This window comes from Mustela nivalis, assembly GCF_964662115.1.
Source record: "Mustela nivalis genome assembly, chromosome: 4".
Lineage (NCBI taxonomy): Eukaryota > Metazoa > Chordata > Mammalia > Carnivora > Mustelidae > Mustela > Mustela nivalis.
In genome coordinates this window covers 130,935,193-130,955,043 of record NC_139023.1, presented here as the reverse complement: position 1 = coordinate 130,955,043, position 19,851 = coordinate 130,935,193, and positions in this window count along the sequence as shown.

Below are 19,851 nucleotides of genomic sequence, written 5' to 3'. Positions count from 1 at the left end.
TATGCTTAGTTACAAAGAAAACCCAAAATTGTGTACAGAAGAAATATTTAAACTAATAATAGATTTTAGAAAGATGTGGAAGAAATGTGTCTACTGAAATTTATTTGTTTCTAACTGGGGTTTACAAGTTTGTGTAGTGATTCAGAGGTCAGAGTGAAGTTTTCTAGCTTTTTTCAGTTTGTATGAGGTCAGACACTGAAGCTGAACTTCACTGACACTGAATGCAGCTCTCAGCATCTTATCTTTAAAAGAGGAGTTGTCAACATTGACTGCATGTTAGAATCACTTGGGAGTTCTCAAGATTTCTGGTGCCTAGGTTTCACCTCCCAAAATTCTGGTTTAATTGTTCTGTTCTATACTCCGAGCATCAGGATTTTAAAAGCTCTCAATTGATTCTGTCATGCAGTTTAATTGAGATCTGCTTTGAGAAAAAAGTTGGAAGTAAACAATTTCATTACCTCTCCTCTAACCTCAGGGCTTCTGCCCAAGATTCTTGGCTTGTAGCACTTATCTTCATATTGTGCTTCAAAGATTTGAGGTGCAATTGCTTAATTTATCAGAGTTGTACTAGGACTTCAACTTAGTTTGAAGCCTATCTGAACTAAAGTGTTGAAGTTTATTTGTTCCTTAGTGCAGCATTTACCCAAACCCCTGATGACTAGGGTTATTTATTTAAGATACATATTTCTAGACCATTTTCTAGACTCTGAAGGATGGAGGGGTTTGGATGCATTTCAAATGAGAGCTCCAAATTCTTCTTATAATCAAGTAAGTTAAGAAACATACTGCATAAATGAAACCATTAACACTATTAAATTTTAGATTATACCTTACCATCTTATTTATCTATTTCATTGATAAAACAAGTAAAGCTTTGTTTTCTATCAGGAAACATACTTAATTTTATTTACTTCAAAATGTACATGAGCGGGGCGCCTGGGTGGCTCAGTGGCTTAAGCCTCTGTTTTCGGCTCAGGTCCTGGTCTCAGGATCCTAGGGTAGAGCCCTGCATCGGGATCTCTGCTTGGTGGGGAACCTGCTTCCCCCTCTCTTTCTGCCTGCCTCTTTGCCTATTTGTGATCTCTCTCTCTCTCTCTGTGTATCAAATAAATAAATAAATAAATATGTATATATCCAAAATGTACATGAGGACATAGGGGCATCCTTAACCTTGTGAAGTCCTCCAAAGAGAATAGTCTTGAACCCATGATAGATTTTGCTTCCCTAGGACAAAGAAACACATGACATCACCATCACAACTTTGGATAAACAATGGCTTTAAATCATAAGTTTTGTAAAGATTATTATATTCAAGCAAAATTCTCCAAATGTTTATTTAAATGGCCTGTAAACAATATTCTAGTATGAATTATAACATTAGCACCAGGAAGTATCAGACAATAGTGACCTACTTTAAACATTTTATTTTAAGAAAGCCTAAAGTTGGATGGCTTTAACTACAGGAGAAAAGAAAACCAGCTAATTGCTGTTAGAGCAGGTGATCATTCTGATTCCTGATGGGATTTAGTTACATTACACTGTTTTCAATATGCACAGTTGATAGGGAGTTATTAGAGTAACATTATGAAATTCACTAGTATATATGCAGATATGTGTATTTCATTTCAAAGCATTGGATTTGAATGAGGATGCTTAATTTTAATTGGATTTTGTGATACCTTATATGCTAGAGAAATGTCTACATGAATGTTTCAGCTAACATGTAAATCTCATATTGTGTGAAAACACCTGACAATTTTAAAAGCACAGATATACCTGAACTAAAAATATATAAGTTTCAGTTATAAGAAATTATAGGAGTTTGGGTGTACACAGGTCTTGAATAGTCAATATCTCTGTTCTCTGAAATAAGTTACATATCACAAAAAAGTTGCTTTGAATGGGGTGAAAATATCACTCAAGATGTTGTAGACTAATACTGCTTTTCTAGAGCTAAATATCTATTAGGTAAGGTGAGAACCATTCATTCTGACAAAATGGTTCTTTAGGATATAGTCTGAGATATGTCTAATTCTTCCATGCATGAAACTTTTTAATGGTCTTAGGAAGAATTAAATACATTGGGCAAGAGGGAATTTAAGTGGGAAGATGTGTTTTTTTTTTTTTCTCCCTTTAAGTGAAATATGTTGTGAAGCTACTGGAAATGTTTGCATAGCTCTGTTAATGAAATCGTCTCGTTCAAAGAAACAGCTACAAATTAATCAGAGCCAAAGGTGTATTTTGCCAGCCTATTAGATAGGTGTTTTTAATATTGGAGGAGGAATTGGTGCACTGCAACAAACAAACAAAAAACATGAAACTGAGAGAAATAGAGGACCTTACAGATTTTTATCTTTGATGGCAGTGCTTTTAAGTTTCTGATTTTTTTATTTCTTAGTATAATTGACTAACTGAATTTGTAGGGTAAAAAGAATATAAATATGCATGTCTCGATAAGTTGGGAAATTTCTCCAACTATCTTTCCTATGAAATTTGTGATTTTAGTATGGATATATACATAAATGTATGTGTATACATATGACTATGTGATATATATGAATATATATGTTTCTAAAAGGCTGAAGCTGAAGCCATATATATATATATATATATATATGACTTGAAAAATTGAGAGCAAGAAACTTCTCAATGACTATTTGCCCCTAAATTTACATTGATTCACTTTATGTAGAGTGTTCCATTCATTTATGTTATGAACTTATGAACTTGCTGAGATAATTAAAAGAAATATATGTATATTGATCTTGGAATCCACATGTGTCATTGATGCCTTTAGGGAAAATACATGGCAGTACCATTAGAAAAATCAAGTAAGTTTCAAAGACTGTTTTATTAGTAAACTTATCTTTAAATTAAGTGGTTTGAAGGTACATTTACTTTTTAGAATAAGAGGAGATAATTTATTGTACTACAGGAGTAGTACAATACCCTTTTGGCTTCAGTTTGCATCTTACCCTACAATTTTAGACACATAGGAAACAATGTTAATTTGTGAAATAAGAGTGGAGACGGAAAGACTGTAAAATATTAAGCTTCTTATAATAGTTACTGGTTGTTTGTCATGAGAAGGATATAACAATGTGGGCAAAACACAAAGTAGGCAGTCAATAAATGTTAGTTGTATTGGTTTAATTCACAATCCAAGATTTAGCTAATTCTGATTTCCACATACATGTTTGTCAAAACAAGAACCCTGTAAAACTGGGGCGCCTGGGTGGCTCAGTGGGTTAAGTCGCTGCCTTCGGCTTGGGTCATGATCTCAGGGTCCTGGGATCGAGTCCCGCATCGGGCTCTCTGCTCAGCAGGGAGCCTGCTTCCCTCTCTCTCTCTCTGCCTGCCTCTCCATCTACTTGTGATTTCTCTCTGTCAAATAAATAAATAAAATCTTAAAAAAAAAAAAAAAGAACCCTGTAAAACTGCAGCTAGATGTATTCAAACCTTGTGCTACAAGGGACACCTGGGTGGCTCAGTGGGTTAAAGCCTCTGCCTTGGGCTCAGGTCATGATCTCAGGGTCCTGGGATTGAGCCCTGCATCGGGCTCTCTGCTCAGCAGAGAGCCTGTTTCCCCCGCTCTCTCTGTCTGCCTCTCTGCCTACTTGTGATCTCTGTCTGTCAAATAAATAAATAAAATATTTAAAAAAAATCCTCTTGCTACAAGTAAACAGGAAAAAAAAAAAAGAAGAATAAATACACCTACTATTGGTAGCAGGGTTACCATTTACGGACAAAAAATGGCATTTATTCCTGGAAATAAGAAATTAATCAATAGGGCATGCCCAGGTCGCTCAGTTGGTTAATGTCTGCCTTCAGCTAAGGTCATGGTCCCAGGGTCCTGGGATGAGTCCTGTATCTAGCTCCCTGCTCAGGGGGGAGTCTGCTTTTCCCTCTCCCTCTACCTTATCCCCTGCTCATGCACTCATTCTCTTTCAAATAAATAAATTAAATTAAATAAATGAATTAATAGAAAAAGTGACAGAGATGAGAATACCGTTGTGTAAAGAATAGACATCTGTGTCAGACTGAACCGTTGGGGACTGTTCCAATGTAGAAAAAATGTGAGGGAGAAATGTAAAAAAAATGGGAAATAATTACAGTATACTTGATATGATAACAGATGCTAAATAGAGTGGTTAAGATAAAATGTACTCATTTATTAAGAGAGAAGACAAAGCACAGTCAACAATGTATTCATTTCAAGGAATAGATACTTATTTTAAAGGAACTGACTTTAGAATAGAATACTGACTTTAAAGAAACAAATTCAGAATATAAGTTTCTCTGATATATCGTTTGAAGCTATTTTAGTGAGATCAGTATGTATTCTTAAAGTAGTCTTGACACTATGGGCTGATGAGTTTAGTTGGATGACAAATAACTGCATTTCAGAATACATCTGCTTTGCTTATCAGGTATTATGTTACTGATGTAGTGGTCAAAGGTTACTGATCCTTCTACTAAAGTTCAAGAAAGAGACAAGAGAACAGAATAGCTTGAAATACTTGACACAAGAAGGCTAGCATCTGAGTTATCTTGATATTACAAGGTAAACAATGATCCTCAGAGCATTTGTTTCTGTAATCTTTGTATCAGGAATAATCTTAGGTATAGGAATTTAAAGACAATGTTTTCTTTGTATACATCCAGAAGAATAGATATTCACAGATAGCCTGAGCTAATGCATAGAAACTTCTTAATGTTTGGTAAGTCATCTGATTTCAGTCATCAAATTCTGTCGCTTTACTTTTATTTCCAACAAAGAGACTGTTTCTTCTATCAGGAGGATTTATTGATGTGCTCTTTGCAATTAATTTTATTCCTAAATTTCAGAAACTCTTTTTATTATATTCTAACCATTATCAACTGGTATTTTTTCAAAAGAATATTTAATTTTTTTTATCCAATAAGCTGTCATTTTATATTAAAGGCATTAAAAGATCATTAAATAATGGAGAATGAAAGAGCAGTATAAACCTAGAGATCCTGTAACAATAGTATCTTTAAATGAAAAAATGAACTGAAGCTCAAGAAATAATACTTTCCTCGATTAAAAAAAAAAGGTTTTATCGTATAGTTAATGTTAAAATGGACAACTAGGAGCATACTGATCTACTGATTTGAAATTAGGCTGAAGATAAAAAGGTCCACTTCTATTTCATTTTCATCTTCTAAAAATAAGAGAATTTATCTCCAAATCTGGAAATATATAACAAAGAATTCAAAGAGCAAACTGCTTTCTAAAAGGTGAAGAGCCATTAGGGAAGAGCACAGTAGCTTTAAATATTAATTTACTTTTGAGGCTTGTTCAATTTATATTACAAAGTACTGGAATAATTTACAGATATTGCTCAGTCACTGTTGAACATCCTTGAGAAATTACGAAAAAGAAAAGAAGTTCTAAAATATAGAGGATTCCATTATATTAATTTTTAAATAACATCATGAATTGGGTTTTCTAAAGTTATAGAGAAGTGAACTTGCTGTAAACTCTTTCCTTTTCTTTTATTATAAGATTCTTCTAGTTTGAGTTATGCATTGTGTTCTGTTTATGTATTATCTTCAGAATATTTTTCCTATATTCCAGGCATACAACAATATTTTTGTTTCTTAAAACGAAATACACATCCACTCACATTGTCATGCTCGTTCTGTGAGGTACTTAGTTGTTGCTGTTGTTGTTTTAAGATTGTATTTATTTGGCAGAGAGAGAGAGAAAGAGAGAGAGAACAGAAGTGAGAGAACAGCAGGCACAGAGAAAGGGAGACATAGGCTTCCCACTGAGCAGGGAGCCAGACACTGGGCTCGGATCCCAGAACCCTGGGGTCATGAGCTGAGGCCAAGGCAGATGCTTAACCAACTGAGCCACTTAGGTGCCCCTGTAAGGTACTTATTTAGAAATAACTTGCATATAAGATACAAATAAATTGCCTAATGATCAATTTTTTGTCAATTTTTAATTTATTATTATGTTTTTAATAAACATATAATGTATTTTTATCCCCAGGGGTACAGGTCCAGAATCGCCAAGTTTACACACTTCACAGCACTCCCCATAGCACATACCCTCCCCAATGTCCATAACCCCATCTCCCTCTCCCAGTCCCCCTCCCCCCAGCAACCCTCAGTTTGTTTTGTGAGATTAAGAGTCACTTATGGTTTGTCTCCCTCCTGATCCCATCTTGTTTCATTTATTCTTCTCCTAAGCCCCTAACCCACCATGTTGCATCTCTACTTCCTCATATCAGGGAGATCATGTGATAGTTGTCTTTTTCTGATTGACTTATTTCACTAAGCATGATACCCTCTAGTTCCATCCATGTTGTCATAAATGGCAAGATTTCATTTCTTTTGCTGGCTGCACAGTATTCCATTGTGTATATATACCACTCTTCTTTATCCATTCATCTGTTGATGGACATCTAGATTCTTTCCATAGTTTGGCTATTATAGACATTGCTGCTATAAACATTCGGGTGCACGTGCCCCTTCGGATCACTATGTTTGTAACTTTAGGTAAATACCCAGTAATGTAATTGCTGGGTCATAAGGTAGTTCTATTTTCAACTTTTTGAGGAACCCCCATGCTGTTTTCCAGAGTGGCTGCACCAGCTTGCATTCCCACCAACAGTGTAGGAGGGTTCCCCTTTCTCTGCATCCTAACTAGCATCTGTCATTTCCTGACTTGTTAATTTTAGCCATTCTGAACCGTGTGAGGTGATATCTCATTGTGGTTTTGATTTGTATTTCCCTGATGCCAAATGATGTGGAGTACTTTTTCATGTGTCCGTTGGCCATCTGGATGTCTTCTATGCAGAAATGTCTGTTCATGTCTTCTGCCCATTCCTTGATTGGAATACTTGTTCACTGGGTGTTGAGTTTGCTAAGTTCTTTATATATTTTGGACACTAGCCCTTTATCTGATATATCATTTGCAAATATCTTCTCCCATTCTGTCAATTGTCTTTTGGTTTTGTTAACTGTTTCCTTTGCTGTGCAAAAGCTTTTGATTTTGATGAAATCCCAATAGTTCATTTTTGGCCTTGCTTCCCTTGCCTTTGGCGGTGTTCTTAGGAAGAAGTTGCTGTGGCTGAGGTCGAAGAGGTTGCTGCCTGTGTTCTCCTCAAGGATTTTGATGGATTCCTTTCTCACATCCATTTTGAGTCTATTTTTATGTGTAGTATAAGGAAATGGTCCAATTTCATTTTTCTGCATGTGGCCGTCCAATTTTCCCAACACCATTTATTGAAGAGGCTGTCTTTTTCCCATTTGACATTCTTTCCTGCTTTTTCAAAGATTAGTTGACCATAGAGTTGAGGGTCCATTTCTGGGCTCTCTATTCTGTTCCATTGATCTATGTGTCTGTTTTTGTGCCAGGGCCATGCTGTCTTGATTATGACAGCTTTATAATAGAGCTTGAAGTCCAGAATTGTGATGCCACCAACTTTGGCTTTCTTTTTCAATATTCCTTTGGCTATTCAAGGTCTTTTCCGTTTTCATATAAATTTTAGTATTATTTGTTCCATTTCTTTGAAAAAAATGGGTGGGGTTTTGATAGGGATTGCATTAAATGTGTAGATTGCTTTAGGTAGCATAGATATTTTCACAATATTTGTTCTTCCAATCCAGGAGCATGGAACATTTTCCCATTTCTTTGTGTCTTCCTCAATTTCTTTCATGAATACTTTATAGTTTTCTGAATATAAATTCTTAGCCTTTTTGGTTAGGTTTATTCCTAGGTATCTTATCATTTTGGGTACAATCGTAAATGGGATTGACTCCTTAATTTCTCTTTATTCTGTCTTGCTGTTGGTGTAGAGAAATGCACCTGATTTCTGTGCATTGATTTTATATCCTGACACTTTACTGAATTCCTGTACAAGTTCTAGCAGTTTTGGAGTGGAATCTTTTGAGTTTTCCACATACAGTATCATATCTTCTGCGAAGAGTGATAGTTTGACTTCTTCTTTGCCAATGTGGATGCCTTTAATTTCTTTTTGTTGCTGATTGCTGAGGCTAGGACTTCTAGTACTATGTTGCATAGCAGTGGTGATAATGGACATCCCTGCTGTGTTCCTGACCTTAGCAGAAAAGCTTTCAGTTTTTCTACATTGGGAGTGATATTTGCAGTGGATTTTTCATAGATGGCTTTGATAATATTGAGGTATGTGCCCTCTATCCCTACAGTTTGAAGGATGCTGTACTTTGTCAAATGCTTTTTTCAGCATCTATTGAGAGTATCATATGGTTCTTGTTCTTTCTTTTATTAATGTGCTGTATCACATTGATTGATTTGCAGGAGTGTTAAAGTCCACTACTATTATTGTATTATTGTTGATGTGTTTCTTTGATTTTGTTATTAATCAGTTTATATAGTTCGCTGCCCCCACGTTAGTGGCATAGATATTTAAAATTGTTAGATCTTCTTGTTGGACAGACCTTTTGAGTATGATATAGTGTCCTTCCTCATCTTTTATTATAGTTTTTGGCTTAAAATCTAATGATCTGATATAAAGATTGCCACCCCAGCTTTCTTCTGATGTCCATTAGCATGGTAAATTGTTTTCCACCCCCTCACTTTAAATCTGGAGGTGTCTTCTGGTCTAAAATGAGTTTCTTGTAGGCAACATATTGATGGGTTTTGTTTTTTATCCATTCTGATACCCTGTGTCTTTTGATTGGGGGCATTTAGCCCATTAACATTCACGGTAACTATTGAGAGATATGAATTTAGTGCCATTGTATTGCCTGTAAGGTGACTGTTACTGTATATTGTCTCTGTTCCTTTCTGATCTACCACTTGTAGGCTCTCTCTTTGCTTAGAGGACCCCTTTCAATATTTCCTGTAGAGCTGGTTTGGTGTTTGCAAATTCTTTCAGTTTTTGTTTGTCCTGGAAGATTTTAATCTCTATTTTCAATGATAGCCTAGCTGAATATAGTATTCTTGGCTGCATGTTTTTCTCATTTAGTGCTCTGAATATATCATGCCATTCTTTCTGGCCTGCCAGGTCTCTGTGGATAAGTCCACTGCCAATCTAATATTTTTACCATTGTATGTTACAGAATTCTTTTCCCGGGCTGCTTTCAGGATTTTCTCTTTGTCACTAAGTCTTGTAAATTTTACCATTAAGTGACGGGGTGTGGACCTATTCTTGTTGATTTTGAGGGGGGTTCTTTACACCTCTTGGTTTTGATGCTTGTTCCTTTTTCCATACTGGGGAAATTCTCTCCAATATACCTTCTGCTCCCCTCTCTCTTTCTTCTTCTTCTGGAATCCCAATTATGCTAATGTTGTCTCATCTTATGGTGTCACTTATCTCTTGAATTATCCCCTCATGGTCCAGTAGCTGTTTGTCCCTCTTTTGCCCAGCTCCTTTATTCTCTGTCATTTGGTCTTCTATATCGCTAATTCTTCTGCCTCATTTATCCTAGCAGTAAGAGCCTCCATTTAAATTGTACCTCATTAATAGCTTTTTTTAATTTCAACTTGGTTAGATTTTAGTTCTTTTATTTCTCCAGAAAGGGCTTTTATCTCTCCAGAGAGGGTTTCTCTAATATCTTCCATGCCTTTTTCGAGCCCAGCTAGAACCTTGAGAATCGTCATTCTGAACTCTAGATCTGACATATTACCAATGTTTGTATTGATTAGGTCCCTAGACTTCGGTACAGCCTCTTGTTTGTTTTTTTTTTTTTTTTTTTTTTTTTTGTGGTGAGTTTTTCCGCCTTGTCATTTTGTCCAGATAACAGTATATGTATGAGCAAATAAAATACTAAAAGGTTGGCAAAGACCCCAGGAAAATGTGCTTTAACCAAATCAGAAGAGACCCCAAATCGTGGTGGGGAGAAAGGGGATAAAAAGAAGTTCAGAAAAAAATTAAAAATAAAAAAATAAAAGAAAACAAATAAAGAAAAAATATAAAAAAGAAAATATATATATATATATATATATATATATATATATATTAGATAAACTAGTTAAAACACGTTAGAAAAGAAAAGGTAAAAGTTAAAAAAAATTAGCAGAAAAAAAAATAAAATTAAAAAAAATAAATTAACTGCAAGACTAAAGAATCCTGGGGAGAAAGCCATGGGTTCCGTGCTTTGCTTTCTCCTCCTCTGGAATTCTGCTGCTCTCCTTGGTAGGTGAACTTGGTCTTGGCTGGATTTCTTGTTGATCTTTTGGGGGAGGGGCCTGTTGTAGTGATTTTCAAGAGTTTTTGCTCCAGGCGGAATTGCACCGCCCTTTCCAGGCTTCAGGCTAAGTAATCGGCTCAGGTTGTCTTTCAGGAGCATTTGTCCCCTGAATGCTTTCCGTAGAGTCTGGAGGACGGGAATGACAATGGTGGCCTCCCAGTCTCCGTTCCAGAGGTGCTGAGAGCTCGGGGCCCCACTCCTCAGTGTGCCCTTAGAGAAAAGAGCCCAATCACTCCTGTCTCCCTTGCCTCTGGCCGTGCTCCAAGCTCACCCAGCCTGTGACTGGTTCAAGGTAACCCCAAGCTGATTGCTCACTCCTCGGCTTTGTCTCTGTAGCTGGCTTCCCTGCTCTAATACCTGCAAGCTCTGCGACACTCAGATGCCCCCATCCTTCTGTGACCCCATGGGACCTAAGGCCATGCTGACCCCGCATGGGCTTCACCCCAGTTTAGCCTCTGGAGCGATGTCCCTCAGTGGAGAAGACTTCTTTTTTTTTTTTTTAAAGACTTTATTTATTTATTTGACAAGTGGAGCCGACTTTTCGAGATCAGACGAGATCGGGCGCGTTCAGGGTGGTATGGCTGTAGACAAGTGGAGCCGACTTTTAAAAGTCCTGATTTTGTGCTCCGTTGTTCCACCACTTGCTGGGAGCCAGCCCCTCCCCCTTCTGTCTATCTTCCTGTTGCTTTGGATTCACTTCTCCACTGGTCCTACCTTTCAGAAAGTGGTCGATTTTCTGTTTCTAGAATTGCAGTTCTTGTCTTCAATCTCCCATTGGATTTGTATGTGTTTGCAATGGTTTGATAATCTATCTAGCTGGTCTCCTGCTACCTGATGCAGTTTCAGCCTGCTACTTCTCCGCCATCTTGACTCTTCCTCCTAACGATCAATTTTTAAAATTCCTCTTAGTCAGGGTAAGCGCAACTGGAACAATAGACAAAGTTCTCATCTCTGCAGAAGTATTCTCTTCAGCTTCTTTTCTCCCCAAAGAGTCACCACTATGGCAACTTCTAAAATCATAGAGTAGTTTCAGGTATTTTTTTGAACTTTATATATATGCATTATGGTATATTTGGTGCCTGTTATTTGTTATTTCAACATTTCAGTTATGAGATTCATCCATATTGATGCAGAAATTCATAGTTTTAAATTTTTTATTGCTATATCACATTCCAATATGTGAATGTACCACCCTTTACATATCCATTCTCACTTGTTGGACATTTTAGAAGTTTAAATTTTGGCACTATTATGTGTACTTCTGCTATAAAAATTCTAATTTATCACTATGTATCTGCTGAATTGTATAAGCATTTCGGTTGGCTCTAAACCTAGAAATGGAATTACTGGGTAATAAAGTATATCTGTTACTCTAATAGATATTGCCAAACAAGTTACAAAATAGTTGTATTCTCACTAGTGGTATATAAGAGTTTAAATAGCTCTCGTCTTTTATAGAATTTAGTTATATTACATTTTTTTTAAGTTTAGTTTTTTTTTCTTTGAGGGGGCCTTACGTATAATATTTCACTGTAGTTTTATGTTTTTTTCTCTGAAATCTAATGAAAGTGAACAGTATTTCATTATTCATTGTCCATTTGGATATACATTATTAAAAAGATCCTGTGCAAATCTATTGCTCATATTTGTAATGGATTTTTTGTTTTTTTCTATTGATTCATTTAAGTTCTTTATATATTTCGCATTTAATCCATAGCAAAATTTGGGAAGAGTTGTCTATAACATTGAATCTTTTATTTCATGAACATTGTACAATCCCTCTACAGATTATTTAAATTTTTTCAACAGTGCTTTGCAGTTTTCAGTGTAAAAGTCTTGGGTATTTTTATTAGTTTTATTTTTGTGTATTAGATGTTCTTGGTGCTACTGAAATGGTAGTTTTATGAATTTCATGTTGTATTCATTTGCTGCTGGAGCTTAGGAATTTTTTTTTTTTTAACGTATTTACCTTCTATACTAACTTTGTAATCCAGAGATTTTGCTTAATTTTACTTAGGGATTATAATAGTTTTCCCAAGGATTCCTTAGGTTTTCTAACAATACAATATCATATGCAAACAATAACAATTTTATTACTCCTTTTTCAGTTTTATGCTATTTCCATTTCTCACTTCATTGAAATATTAAAAACTCCAGTACAATGTTTTATCTTATTGATTAAGACGATACCCTTATCTCATTCTCAAAATCAAGGGAAATTTTTTTATTTCACAATTAGATGTGATGTTTACTTTAGGCTTTTTTTTTTAAGGTTTTATTTATTGATTTATTTGACAGAGAGAGAGATATTGAGAATATGAGTGCACAAGCAGGAGGCACAGCGGAGGGAGAGGGAGAAGCAGGCTCCCTGCTGAGCAGGGATTCCAGCTCAGGGCTCAATCCTAGGACTCTGGGCTCATGACCTGAACTAAAGACAGACACTTAACTGACCAGGTGCCCTTCCTTTTTGTAGTCATTTCCGTTTTTAGTTCACTAAGTTGTTTTTTGTTTTGTTTTGTTTTGTTTTTGTTTTTTTGTTTTTCCTAAATGAGTGCTAACTGAATTTTATCTAATCTTTCTTGGATCCCTAGATTTGGGCATTTTATTTTTCTTCTTTTATTTTTGATAATGTGTCAAGTCAGATTGATTTTTTAACAGATCTAATAAGATTTATTTCACATACAAGTGCACAATTAATTGGTCTTCAGTATATTCAGAGTTGTGCAATTATTATCACAATTTTACATTTCCATCACCCCATAAGGAAACTGTATATTACATTAGCAGCCACTCTTCATTTTCCTACCCCACACAATCCTGCATGTCCTAGGCCTATGCTACCATTAAAATAATTTCTGTCTCTACAAATATGCTTATTTTGGGGCTTTCATATAAATAGGATCATGCATATATTGTATGTGACTGGATTCTTTCCTTTTAGTAATTTTTATAAAGATGATCCCTGTTGTAGCATGTATCAACACTTCATTATTAATGCCAAATAATAACCCAGTCTGTGGATATATCACTTTGTTTATCCAGAAGTTTGTGGACATTTGCTGTGTGTCCACTTTTTGACTATTTTGAAATACTGTTAAGAAGATTTGTGTACAATCTTTTTGTGAAAGTATATTTTCATTCTTTTGGATATATATATCTGGGATTTATTTATTTATTTATTTATTTATTTATTTATTGTAGGCTTCATGCCTACTAGGGCTTGAACTAAGGGCCCTGAGATCAACACCTCAGCTGAGATCTGGAGTCAGACACTTAACTGAACTAAGTATCCAGGCACCCCGAAAGTGCTTGGCTTTATGGATCTTGTATGTTTAACATTTAGGGAATTGTCAAACTGTGCTCCAGAGTGACTGAGTCATATTAAATTCCTCCAGTGGATGGATAAGTTGCATGGAGTTTCACATCTTTGCTAGAGCTTAAAATTATCTGTCATTTTTGTTATAGGCATCCTAGTAGGTATCCTAGTGGATAGTGAGAAGCGGTATCTCACTGTTTTTTTTTTTTTTAATTTTATTTATTTATTCAACAGAGAAGAGAGAGAGAGAGAAAGAGATCACAAGCAGGCAGAGAAGGAGGCAGAGAGAGAGGGGAAAGCAGGCTCCCTGCTGAGCAGAGAGCCAGATACGGGGATCGGAGATCATGACCTGAGCCAAAGGCAGAGAGGCCTAAACCACTGAGCCACCAGGTGTCCCTCACTGTGGTTTTTGAGTTGTATTTCCCTCTTAATTAATGATGCCTGGTTTATTTTCATGTTCTTACTGTGATTTTTATATCTTCTTTGGATAAATGTTCTTTGGATCATTTATCAACTTTTTAATTGTCTTTTCTTGCTCTTGTTATCAGGGTCCTTTATCTTACTCTGGATGCAATCCTTTATCAGATACGTGATTTGAGAGGATTTTCTGCCATTCTGTGGGTTGTTTTTTCAGTATCTTTACAGTGTCCTTTGACATACAAGTTTTTAATTTTGATAAGCTCAATTTGTTTATTTTTCCTTTGGTTACTGGTAGGTTTTGTGTTAATATCTAAGAAGGCTTTGCCTAACCAATCAATGTGAAGTTTTATACCTGCCACATTGTCTCTATTAAAGAATGTTCCATTTGTATCTTTCATTTCTATGCTCAAATGTATTCGTAATTCCTGTTAACCTAAAAACAGCAAAACATTTATTTGGCATAAAAAAATTATAATTGAGGATACACAGGTTTAGATAGATATCCAAATAGTGTCCTAATTGTAGGTATGGACTAAAGTTTTTTATGGAAAAAAAAAAAAGATTAGGTAAGTTTTTAAGAAGAATTCATCGGGGATGACAATCAGGGCTGGAGTTGTACCTTATTCATTAGTTAGGTGAAGTGACCATTAGGCAAAAGTTTTCTTTTATAAATCTTTTCATAGAGGATCTTTTTTATTCTTGCCAACACTTTGGAATACTGGTGGTTTGGCTCAATTCAAAATTTATAAAATAAGACTTGCAAGGCACTTCCTTTAATATGGCTGTTCCAGCTCTATTTTTAAAATGGCTCTACTTATGTCATTTTTGACATTCTTTTGTTTTGGTATTACTGAAAATGGAATTTTATTAATTTTATTTTCAGATTGTTCCTTGCCAATGCATAGGATTTTAATTGATATTTTTGTATTGATTTTTTTCATCCTGTAACTTTGCTGAACCCATTTATTAGCTCTAATAATTTTTGTGAATATGATTTTCTATGTATAACATTATATTCTTCTACAAATAGAGATCATTTTACTTCTTCCTTTCTAATATGTGAAGGGAAAATTCTTCTCCATTCTTAAGGTCTTCCAGGTGGACTAAGAATTAAAAATACATGAGACATTAACAGGAGAAAAAAAATCCAAAGTTTTATCATATGCGAATGAAGGCCCTGTTCTAAAGTTGAGACCTATAAAAATGACCAAGGCAGGCAGTTTTTATACCTTTTAGACAGACAGTAAATCTATGAGGAATTGACAGGACAAAGAAAACTTAATTTTGAGAGCTTCAGTTAGAAATTCTAAACAGAATTTGGGCTATGATAGTAAATTAGTAAAAAGTAACAAGAACTGTTTGTACAGCCTTCCTGGTTCTAAATTTCCCATCTCTGGTGATAAGGGTGTCTCTTTACTTCCTGGTTTAGGGAGAACTTTATTTGCTGCTTTCTGGGGGGCAGGAGGAGAGTCTGAGCATCCTTCTTGTATAGGCTGACTCCTAGGTAACCTTTATTTAAACTAATCTGTATGCCAGAGTGGCACAATTCAGGGCAGCCAGCTCTCAGCCCTGCACATGTGTACTTGTTATTTATTTCTCTTTTCTAATAGCCCTGACTAGACTGTCCAGAAGGTTTTTTTGTTTGTTTGTTTGTTTTTAAGATTTTATTTATTTGAGAGTAAGAGAGAGAGAGAGTGTTTGTGCTCCTTAGCTCACTTGAGCAAGGGGAGGGACAGAGGGAGGAGCAGAGAAGGAGAAATACCCCCCACCTCAACCCTGCCCTGCATTGAGCAGGGAGCACTATGTCAGGCTCAATCCCAGGACACTAAGACCATGACCTGACCTGAAGCCAGACACTTAACGAACTGAGGTATCTGCTCCAGAAAGTTTTGATTAGGAATGTCAGGATAGGGGAGGAGTCAAGATGGCGGAGAAGTAGTAGGCTGAGACAACTTCAGCTAGCCGGAGATCAGCTAGATAGCTTATCTAAAGATTGCAAACACCTGAAAATCCATCAGCAGATCGAAGAGAAGAAGAACAGCAATTCTGGAAACAGAAAAACAACCACTTTCTGAAAGGTAGGACTGGCGGAGAAGTGAATCCAAAGCGACGGGAAGATAGACCCCGGGGGGAGGGGCCACCTCCCGGCAAGCGGCGGAGCAACGGAGCACAAAATCAGGACTTTTAAAAGTCTGTTCCGCTGAGGGACATCGCTCCAGAGGCTAAACCGGGGTGAAGCCCACGCGGGGTCCGCGTGGCCTCATGTCCCGCAGGGTCACAGAAGGATCCGGGGTGTCTGAGTGTCGCAGAGCTTGTGGATATTGGAACGGGAAAGCCGGCTACAGAGACAGAGCCAACAGTAAGCTGACAGCTCGGTGTTACCTTGAACCTGTCGCAGGCTCGGTGAGCTCGGAGCGCGGCCAGAGGTCAGGCAGATGGGAGTAACTGGGCGCTGTTCTCTGAGGGCGCACTGAGGAGTGGGGCCCTGGGCTCTCAGCTCCTCTGGGCCGGAGAACAGGAGGCCGCTATTTGTATTCCATGTCCTCCGGAACTCTACGGAAAGCGCTCAGGGAACAAAAGCTCCTGAAAGCAAACCCGAGCGGATTACTCACCCCGGCCCCTGATAAGGGCGGTGCAATTCCGCCTGGGACAAAGACACTTGAGAATCACTACAATAGGCCCCTCCCACAGAAGATCAACAAGAAATCCAGCCAAGACCAAGTTCACCTACCAAGGAGTGTGGTTTCAATACCAAGGAGAGCAGCAGAATTCCAGAGGAGGAGAAAGCAAAGCACGGAACTCATGGCTTTTTTCCTGTGATTTTTTTTAGTCTTGCAGTTAATTTAATTTTTTTCTTTTTTCATTTTTTGTTTTTTTTTCTCACCTTCTGGTTAATTTTTTTTTTAACTTTTACCTTTTTCTTTTTTAACGTTTTTTAACTAGTTTATCTAATATATATATTTTTTTCTTTTTTATATTTTTCTTATTTGTTTCTTTTTTTTAAATTGTTTTTTTTTTCTTTTTTCTTTTTTTTTTCTTCCTTTTGAACCTCTTTTTATCCCCTTTCTCCCCCCTCACGATTTGGGATCTCTTCTAATTTGGTTAAAGCATATTTTCCTGGGGTTGTTGCCATCCTTTTAGTATTTTCCTTGCTCCTTCATATACTCTTATCTGGACAAAATGACAAGACGGAAAAATTCAACACAAAAAAAAGAACAAGAGGCAGTACCAAAGGCTAGGGCCCTAATCAATACAGACATTGGTAATTTGTCAGATCTAGAGTTCAGAATGACAATTCTCAAGGTTCTAGCCGGGCTCGAAAAAGGCATGGAAGATATTAGAGAAACCCTCTCGAGAGATATAAAAGCCCTTTCTGGAGAAATAAAAGAACTAAAATCTAACCAAATTGAAATCAAAAAAGCTATTAATGAGGTGCAATCAAAAATGGAGGCTCTCACTGCTAGGATAAATGAGGCAGAAGAAAGAATTAGTGATATAGAAGACCAAATGACAGAGAATAAAGAAGCTGAGCAAAAGAGAGAAAAACAGCTACTGGACCACAAGGGAAGAATTCGAGAGATAAGTGACACCATAAGACGAAACAACATTAGAATAATTGGGATTCCAGAAGAAGAAGAAAGAGAGAGGGGAGCAGAAGGTATACTGGAGAGAATTATTGGGGAGAATTTCCCCAATATGGAAAAGGGTATGAGCATCAAAATTCAGGAGGTTCAGGGAATGCCGCTCAAAATCAATAAGAATAGGCCCACACCCCGTCACCTAATAGTAAAATTTACAAGTCTCAGTGACAAAGAGAAAATCCTGAAAGCAGCCCGGGAAAAGAAGTCTGTAACATACAATGGTAAAAATATTAGATTGGCAGCTGACTTATCCACAGAGACCTAGCAGGCCAGAAAGAGCTGGCATGATATTTTCAGAGCACTAAACAAGAAAAACATGCAGCCAAGAATACTATATCCAGCTAGGCTATCATTGAAAATAGAAGGAGAGATTAAAAGCTTCCAGGACAAACAAAAACTGAAAGAATTTGCAAACACCAAACCAGCTCTACAGGAAATATTGAAAGGGGTCTCTAAGCAAAGAGAGAGCCTAAAAGTGGTAGATCAGAAAGGAACAGAGACCATATACAGTAACAGTCACCTTACAGGCAATACAATGGCACTAAATTCATATCTCTCAATAGTTACCCTGAATGTGAATGGGCTAAATGCCCCTGTCAAAAGACACAGGGTATCAGAATGGATAAAAAAACAAAAGCCATCTATATGTTGCCACCAAGAAACTCATTTTAAGCCCGAAGACACCTCCAGATTTAAAGTGAGGGGGTGGAAAAGAATTTACCATGCTAAAGGACATCAGAAGAAAGCAGGAGTGGCAATCCTTATATCACATCAATTAGATTTTAAGCCAAAAACTATAATAAGAGTTGAGGAAGGACACTATATCATACTCAAAGGGTCTGTCCAACAAGAAGATTTAACAATTTTAAATATCTATGCCCCAAACGTGGGAGCAGCCAACTATATAAACCAATTAATAACAAAATCAAAGAAACACATCAACAATAATACAATAATAGTAGGGGACTTTAACACTCCCCTCACTGAAATGGACAGATCACCCAAGCTAAAGATCAGCAAGGAAATAAAGGCCTTAAACAACACACTGGACCAGATGGACATCACATATGTTCAGAACATTTCATCCCAAAGCAACAGAATACACATTCTTCTCTAGTGCACATAGAGCATTCTTCAGAATAGATCACATCCTCGGTCCTAAATCAGGACTCAACCGGTATCAAAAGATTGGGATCATTCCCTGCATATTTTCAGACCACAATGCTCTAAAGCTAGAACTCAACCACAAAAGGAAGTTTGGAAAGAACCCAAATACATGGAGACTAAACAGCATCCTTCTAAAGAATGAATGGGTCAACCGGGAAATTAAAGAAGAATTGAAAAAAATCATGGAAACAAATGATAATGAAAATACAACAGTTCAAAATCTGTGGGACACAACAAAGGCAGTCCTGAGAGGAAAATATATAGCTGTACAAGCCTTTCTCAAGAAACAAGAAAGGTCTCAGGTACACAACCTAACCCTACACCTAAAGGAGCTGGAGAAAGAACAAGAAAGAAACCCTAAGCCCAGCAGGAGAAGAGAAATCATAACGATCAGAGCAGAAAACAATGAAATAGAAACCCAAAAAGACAATAGAACAAATCAACGAAACTAGGAGCTGGTTCTTTGATGGAATTAATAAAATTGATAAACCCCTGGCCCGACTTATCAAAAAGAAAAGAGAAAGGACCCAAATAAATAAAATCATGAATGAAAGAGGAGAGATCACAACTTACACCGAAGAAATACAAACTATTATAAGAACATACTATGAGCAACTCTACGCCAATAAATTTGACAATCTGTAAGAAATGGATGCATTCCTAGAAACATATAAACTACCACAACTGAACCAGGAAGAAATAGAAAGCCTGAACAGACTTCGTATCATGCTTAGCGAAATAAGTCAAGCCGAGAAAGACAACTATCATATGATCTCCCTGATATGAGGAAGTGGTGATGCAACATGGGGGCTTAAGTGGGTACGAGAAGAATCAATGAAACAAGATGGTATTGGGAGGGAGACAAACCATAAGTGATTCTTAATCTCACAAAACAAACTGAGGGTTGCTGGTGGGAGGGGTTTGGGGAGAAGGGGGTGGGATTAAGAACATTGGGGAGGGTATGTGCTTTGGTGAGTGCTGCGAAATGTGTAAACCTGGTGATTCACACACCTGTACCCCTGGGGATAAAAATATATGTTTATAAAAAATAAAAATTAAAAAAAAAAAAGAAATGTCAGAATAGACATTCTTGTCCTG